Genomic DNA, 8421 nt, shown 5'->3' with positions numbered 1-8421 from the left:
CAGCCTCTTGGGTGACTCCATGCCAGCTTGGGGTTAAGGAACTGTCTTTGCAGCAGGATAGCCCAAACACAGGAACGGTCTCTCCACTCAGTTCACACTCTACATGCGTGAACAAACCAAAAGCACCAATTGTTATAATTAAGGGTTGTATTTTTTTAAACTTTTTATCATGTAAAAAGTTTGACTATATAAAAGTAGGCAGAATAGAACAATAAACCTTTGTATAGGCTCATTTGGGGATTAACACTTAAGATTTTGGGGGTTTGCTTTGTTTTGTTTTGTTTTGTTTTGTTTTGTTTTGTTTTGTTTAGATAGGGATTTTCTGTGTAGCCCTGGCTGTCTTGGAACTCTATTTGTAGACCAGGCTGGCCTTGAACTCACAAAGATCTGCCTGCCTCTGCCTCCTGAGTGCTAGGATTAAAGGAGTGGCCCACCAAGGCCAGGCCCTTAACAAGATGTTACAGCACTCCTCTTTGCTGCTGCGATTCTAGCCGGCCTTTGCCACACCTAACTATTGACACACAAACAGCAGCATTGCTTCAATATCATTATAAATTATTCCAAATCACTTCTACATATTTCATTATGTAGCTCCCCTACCCCCCAGCCTGTGTAACTCTGACTGGCCTGGAACTCACTGTGTTGACCAGGCTAGGCACAAATGCAGAAATCTGACTTCCTCTGCCTCCAGAGAGCTAGGATTAAAGGCATGTGTCAGGACACCCAGCTAACTATTACGCAGCCCTTATACATGTATTAGGTTCCTTTGTTCCTTTTCTGGGACAGGGTCTCCTATAGTCTAGTCAGTACGCAGGTGACATTAAGTTTAATTTAAAAAAAAAAGTTTTATTATTATACATAAGTTCACTGTAGCTGATTTCAGACGCACCAGAAGACAGCATCAAATCTCATTTCAGTTGGTTGTGAGCCACCATGTGATTGCTAGAATTTGAACTCAGGACCTTTGGAAGAGCAGTCAGAGTCATCTCACCAGCCCTAAGTTTAATTTTTATCTCTGCCTCCTGAGTGCTGGCATTACAGGCATGCATACTGTGCCTGATTTTATTAGTGCTAGGCACTGAACCCAGAACTTTATGCATGCTAGACCCTCTACCAACTGAATTATATCCCCAGACCCTCTTTATATCCCTTCTCCTCAATGTTGTATGTATGAGAGTTTTGCCTGTATGTATGCCTGTGAAGCACCTCTGCACAGTGCCCACAGAGGCCAGAAGAGTACATCGGTTCACCTGGAAGTGGAGTTACAGTTGTGAGCCACTATGTGGTTGCTGGGAATTGAACTCATGACCTCTGAAAGAGCAGCCAGTGCTCTTAAGCGCTGATCCGTCGCTCCATCCTCGATTTTATTATTTTTAATCATGGATGTGTCTATGTGTGGGTAAGTGTACCTGAGCTGCCTAGGAGGCCAACCCCAAGCTAGAATTGCAGACGACATTGAACTACCTGATGGACTAGGAACTGAACTCGGGTCCTCTGCATACGGAGTTCAGCCCTCTCAAACTCTTAATCTCCCTGCCTGAGCCTCCTAAATTCTGGGATTCCAGTTTGTGTACTACACAATCTGGCTTTTCCTCTTTTTCCAGTCCTCTGTTGGTATGATCTGTAGACACAGAATCTATCCATAAGGAGGGCCAATCATGTGTGCAGCCCAGAAAAAGCACTGAAAGAATTAAACTTCAATTCACTTTCCCAGTATATTTGACTAGCTATCGTCTTAAGATTTCAAAAATTTAGGGCTGGTGAGATGATTCATTTGTAAAGGTACTTGTCACCCAGGTCACCCAGGTCACCCAGGCTGACAACTTGAGCTCAATCACCAGGACTCACATCCTAGAAGGTGAAAACCAACTCTCACAAACTGTCCTCTGATCTCTACATATACACGGTAGGTTTGTGGCTTATATATCTTCCTCTGACCCCTTAAAAAACGAAAAAGAAAAAACAGAAATTCAATATTCAGGACATTTGATCTATCTTCTATCTAAGTATCTTCTTTAAAAAATGATTTATTATTATTATTGTTGTTGTTGTTGTAGCAGTAGTAGTATTTTAAATATGGAACACTTCACAAGTTTGTGTATCACTCTTGCACAGAGGTCATACTAATTTTCTCTGTCTCATTCCAAGTTTTAATATGTGTGCTGCTGAAGCCATCACTGTTATTTTTAACTGTGTGTATCTGTATGTGGGTGTGTGCTCCTGCATGCAAATGTTGGAGGAGACCCCTGGAGCCAGAGTTCCAAATAGCTGTGAACTGTTTGATGTGGGTTCTGGAAGTTGAATGTAGGTCCTCTGGAAGAGCAGCACGTGTTTTTAACTACTGAACCAGACTGAAGCTCTGCCAACTATCCTCATCAAGATTTCATTTGTCTAGTCAGGTGTGGTAGTGCACACCTTTAATCCCAACACTTGAGAGGCAGAAGCAGGCAGACTTCTGTGAGTTCCAGGATAGCCAGGGCTACACAGAGAAACAAAAACAAAACAAAAACCAAAAACAAACAAAAATTTTTTCATTTGTCTTTTTGCAACCTGAAGCTTTGGTTTGGCATTATTTAAAGACATTCTTTTTCTTTCTTTCTGTGTTTGTTTTTAAATGCAATCTCATCTGGTAGCCCAGGTAGCTTCAGATTCACTGTGGTCCTCTCCCTGCTGCCTCTCAAGAGCTGGGGTTTCAGGTTTGTATCACATGTATGACTAATAGACATTTTTCTTATTAGTCTCTAAAAAATGCATCACAACCAACCATCTGCATAACATTTACATTGTCTTTGATATTCACATTACTCTAATTAAGTACACAAGAAGATATGGATAGGTTATATTCAAATATCACATTATTTTGCATAAGGGGATTGACCATCTCTAGCTGTATTCTGTATCCCAAGGGAGCCTACAACAAATCCCTTATGGATATCGAAGGATGAGTAGGCATGTCTGTATATCTGTCTGTCTGTCTGTATGTATGTATGTATGCCTGCAAGCACACATGTATATTCTTATTTGACTTGTCATGTGTGAAGTGATAGAAACTTTGATGTGTATAATGAATTCCATTGGTTATGCACACGTTTGTGTATAATCTACTCTTACAATAATCGTTTTTGTTGGAAGACATAACAAAATGGAAAGTGACATTAGGGCCACCTAAAACATCCTGCCTCTCCACGTGTGATACAAAGACTGTGGGTTTTAATTATTCCCCCCAACACACACCCTTAGTCAGGTCTCTTTTTTTCTTTTGCTCTCATCTCCTCTTTTCCATTTCCGCCCTGCTCTCAAACATGTCGATTTATGGTATTTTATTTAGGCGGAGGAACTGTAAATAGTAGATTACACTGAAGATAAGAACAACTCCAAAAATAGTTGTCTGCCTCTCTGGTTTTTGTCCTCCCAGTAACAAAGCACCCGGCCTTTAATTATAGCTTGAGAGACAGTGTGTTGAAATATTTATTCTCTGAGTAATGACTGGATTTTCATTTCCTAATTGGCACCTGTGCGTTTAGTACCTTTGCCAATACCCAAATCTGACAATGAGAAGATGGGGCTCTATGCAGAGCACGGCTGATACCTGCCTCCTTAGCTCCAGAGGTGCAAGGTTACAACTTGGTTACTGAAAGACAAATGCGATATTTGTGTGTGACCACCAAGTCATGTGTGATGTGCAGCACATGGGGACACATAATTGCACCCCTAAAGAAGCCCTTGGTCTTGGGAACATGGCTTACACCATGAAATGGAATGCCAGGTCCCTGGGAGCAGTTCCCAGGAGATAACGCTCCACCCACACCGGGTGACTTATGTGAGGCCAGCTTGCAAGGACTGAGAGAGTTAGATGGAGAGATTGCCAGCCTGAACTCCGTCTGGGAAGATGTATTTGTGTTCCTAAGTGGGGAATCCACAGAAGCAACATTTAAGATACACACACACACACACACACACACACACACACACACACACACCCCGCACCCAGGTCATTAGCTTCGTGTTGTTTGAAACAAGACACCTCATTTCATCTGCGGCACACCTCTTTCGGGAATCCAGGAAACACACTGCATGTGAGGCTCTGTAAGTACGTTCCCTAGATAATGCTCATTCTCTTTGGTCCCTTTGGTAGTGTTTATCCAGCCTGAAGTTGAAAATGGAATAAGAGGCGGGTTCACAGAGCCCAGCCATTGTGCAAGAAGCCATATATCTGCGACGCTGCTGACAGGCTCTGTAGGTGACTGGACAGAATCACTCCCTCGGATTTGGAGAGGGAGAAGAGCCAACGTGGAAAACAGGCTCTCTCTACATCTAACAGCAGTACCTTGGGGCTTGGACAGGAATTCAGGATGCAATCAACCACGTTAGAAGCATTGTGTCTCCACATTCACCCAGAGACCATGGCATCCATCCACAGTCCTCTGAAGGGGAAACCTTACTCCTTTTAACGCATGGAAAAACAGCGCACGCACGGGTCTAAGATTGGAGCCCTTCGAGGTGATAGTAACTAAAGCAGGCCACACCCCAAAACTGCTTACCAAAGCCAGCTCTCCTGGGCAGGGCTCATCAGCCCCGGAGGACTGCGGGGGCTGAGGACTGTGTTGACTAGCGTGGCTGCCCATCTTAGTCATTCCCAGGCAGGCACATGCTAGAGCCGGAACCCGTACCATATCCAATTCAGATGCAACCAGGCCCTCACACACCACTGCGCTTTTCCCCTACAGCTCTGGGCAGTTGGAAAGGGCTTTCCATGCTCCCTTAGGACCAGTCGTGTATCTGGATGCAACTCCTGTGAGATTTCTCCAGCCATGTTCTCTAACAACCGAGAGCGCAAGGACATAGGGAAGGCTTCATCATCTCCACGCCATTGTACCTTCAGTGACCTTCAGTGACGACAGCTATGAGGCATTCTAGCCTCTTCACCCAAAGCTTCTCCTTGCCTTGTGACAATTCTGGGCGTGGCTCTACGAGACCAGAAGTGTGGGCTGGACCTGCAGGCAGGAAACGTGTAGGAAGTAGACTATAAGTAGAACTAACACAGCCATTGGTCTCCAGGACCAGTTCCGTGCTGGAGGCTGAGGTCCCTGCACACCTGCCCTTTACCTCAAGCGCTGGGTGGGCTGTTCCCGGTGCATTATGGGCTTTTAATAGTACCTAGTCCCCATCTCTGGCCGATCTTTTCTGGTACTTGAAGGGACAATGGAAAAGACAAGCTGTTTTCTCTACAGTGAGATAAAATGAAATCCCCTTTGTATCCCACCCCTTAGGAATAAGATATTTTTGCTTGGATGAAATCAACATATCTTACAAACTACTGACCAGTGTCTTGGGGAACTGTTGGAGTAGAAACACCACCTTCAGAGTAGGAAGACGGCTCTTACTCACTCCACTGGGAGCCTGGGCCTGACAAGCATTGTGGCATCTGCCAACTCAAGAATGAGAAAGCATAGCGGGGCGTGGTGGCACATGCCTTTAATCCCAGCACTCGGGAGGCAGAGGCAGGCGGATTTCTAAATTCGAGGCCAGCCTGGTCTACAAAGTGAGTTCCAGGACAGCCTGAGCTATACAGAGAAACCCTGTCTGGAAAAAAAAACAAAAAACAAAAAATAAACAAACAAACAAAAACAAAACAAAAGAATGAGAAAGGGTTGTGTTCTCATTTTTCGGGTGCTGTAATAAAACAATCTTTCTGACAAAAAGAAACATGGGAGGGAAGGAAAGAGTTCATTTGGCTTCCATTTCTAGGTCACAATCCATCATTAAGGTAAGCCAGGGCAGGAACTCAAGGTAAAAGTCACAGAGGAGTGCAGCTCACTGGCCCATGTGTGGCTGAGCTAGCTTGCTGATATAGCAGGCCCACGTGCCTAAGGATGGCGATGTTCACAATAGGCTGGGCCCTCCTCCACCCATCAATCATGAAGCTCTCTCATAGACAGGGGCCACAAGCCAATTTGATCTGGGCAATCCCTCAACTGAGACAATCTTTTTTTTTTTTTTTTTTTAAGACAGGGCTTTTCTGTTTAGCCCTAGTTGTCCTGGAACTCACTCTGTAGACCAGGCTGGCCTCGAACTCAAAAATCCACCTGCCTCTGCTTCCCAAGTGCCGGGATTAAAGGCGTGCGACACCACTGCCCCGCCAACTGAGACAATCTTAAATGATGCTATGTTGTGCCACCCTGACCGTCGGAGCTAACTAGGCCACTCGGGTTCTGTCCTTGCATGGTGCTTACAGTCAAGCAGAGAGAAATATCAACTACCCACAAGTGAGTGTTCAATGATAATTTGTGGTGCAAAGTCAGTTTATAAAATTTAAAAATGACAGGAACACAACAATTAGGTCTTTTTATTTTGTTTTGGTTTTCTACTGGTGCTAGGCCAGGGGTTGGTACATGCTAGACCCATGCCATCCCAATGAACTACAGGCATAGCCCTACAACCAGGCCAGCCTGGGCATCTTACTGAGACCCCGCCTCAGGAAATTTACAAAACATAATAAGGCCTCAGTGTTGAGCGCTCATCCCCATCACCTCCCCCATAACTCTTTCCACACCACCTAGAATGCCTCCACATTCACCCTCCTTCAAACCAGCTTTTGATTTTGTTTTGTTTTGAGACAGAGCAGGCCTGACTGGCCTGGAATCATGGAGCCCAGGCTGCCCAGGAACTCAGAGAAGTCTACCTGCTTCTGCCTTGGGAGCACTGAGATTAGAGCTGGCTCTTACTATTTTTTTAAGGAGGTGATCGTCGGGAGATGAGGAGTGGGAAGAGGGGAGTAGACAGGGTGCAGGAGCCGCATGAAGCCAGCTGTGTTGCTCCTGCAGTTGGGCCTGATGTCCCTTGGGGTCTCTGAGGGACAGCACAGAACAGGTTTCTGAGTTTTCCCACCCAGGAGGAGGAAGTTAAGAAGCCCCCAATTCCCACCCATCATGAGCCAAAGCCTACTACTAATAGGGCATTGGTTCCCCCAGCACATCTATCATGGGGTAGGGCATTGGTTCCCCAGCACATCTATCATGGGGAGAACCACCAATACTTGCAAAAGGACAGCTACTGGAATGTACTGGAATGCTATGGATCCTACAGGAATGTTTGAGTTCTTTGAAGGGCCCAGAGTCTATGTGGTTTCCAAAGTCCCTACCCATTTGTCGTCAAACCTCCCATTGAGTGTGACTAGGCCTGGTGACTGCCTCTAACCAACAGGATCTCACTCTACAGCCCACCCTGTCCTTGAACCCCCACAGGCATCTTTTCTCCACCTCCCAAGTGCCAGGATTATAAGCATAAGCCGCCAAGCCTGGTTTAACAGTCCATCTAGTTAGCTCTTTGTCACTTATATAAGGGCCTCTGCAAAAGTTGAGGAGCAAAGAACTGTGGGTGTCTTTATAGAGTTAAAAGCAGTGTTTGTCCAACAGTTAGCAAGAATCCAGGTCTAACTGGATTCAGCCTACAGCTGAGTCTGGAAGCAGAGCCCTTCCTAGGCAGGCGTGGAGGTGAAGTGAACTCTGGCTAGCAGTGGTCAGCTCTCTGCCCTGGCTACATCTCTGACTCAGTGGCTGAGGTGTGAAGTAGCACTGCTTTAAACCACCAGGTCTGGGAAATTTGTTACATAGCATAGAAAAGAAGCACACGCGTCCTCTTGTCCTCTGCACTTCCAACCTGAGCAAGGCGCCCTCAGCATCAGCCTATCCTCCTTACCTTTTCTTATTACGAAGGTGTGATGGCTAATCCTGATTGTCAACTTGATTGGATTTAAAACGCCTAGGCAATTAGTAAGGCACACACAGGGTGTGTTGGTAAGGTCATTCCCAGAGACAGATCCTGAGGGCTCCAACCCGATAAATGGATTCTTCCCTCAGTGGCTTGATCATAAGATAGTATGAGGAAGTGGTGAGAAGCCATGACCTGCATGGCTAAGGGATGGACCTAACTGGAGTGGCAGGGAATGAGAAACATATACACAGAAAACCTGGGATCGGGTGGGCTGAACGCTCTAACTGAGATGCAGCACACTTATCTTATACGTCTGAGCAAGGAGTCAGGTTTAGTTTACAGCTGAACAAGGAGGTGGATTCGCTAATCTCAGTAGGAGTTCTCTATAGGGGAGCAGTCTTAAGTTATGAACACCCCAAAAGAGGAAGCTGTGGTTGGTAGTTTCTGCATACACTGGTTTTAGCTAAAGGTCAATTGTTTGTAACATCTATACTTGGACCAGAGATAGGCATTGCAGTTCCCCAACACAGCCCTGGGGAAGGTGTTGCCATTTCCATGGGTCCAAGGCCCTGGGGTCCCTGACATGGTTGAGCTCATGCCAACATGCACGCCAGCCTTCCTGAGCTTCTTGCACACACCCAGGGCTCCTTCCACTGAAGGTGAGAGGTAGGCTTAGCTGGAGGGAGGATGTAGCCATTGGGCACGAGT

The 8421-nt window shown here is 45.8% G+C and overlaps 1 long non-coding RNA gene and 1 other non-coding gene across 2 annotated transcripts; both read right to left on the bottom strand.

Moving 5' to 3' along the window:
- Positions 1-825: 825 nt before the first annotated feature.
- Positions 826-5424, bottom strand: G370120E05Rik. Its single transcript, XR_003948795.1, has 3 exons — positions 5323-5424; positions 4542-4994; positions 826-1940 (listed from the first exon to the last, which is right to left on the bottom strand). It is a non-coding gene; the product is annotated as an RIKEN cDNA G370120E05 gene (long non-coding RNA).
- Positions 2071-2178, bottom strand: Gm24836. Its single transcript, XR_003949197.1, has one exon. It is a non-coding gene; the product is annotated as a U6 spliceosomal RNA (small nuclear RNA).
- Positions 5425-8421: the final 2997 nt, after the last annotated feature.

This window comes from Mus musculus, chromosome 1, assembly GCF_000001635.26.
Source record: "Mus musculus strain C57BL/6J chromosome 1, GRCm38.p6 C57BL/6J".
NCBI lineage: Eukaryota > Metazoa > Chordata > Mammalia > Rodentia > Muridae > Mus > Mus musculus.
The sequence above is the reverse complement of the archived record's forward strand: the minus strand, read 5'-3'. Positions and strand labels throughout refer to the sequence as shown.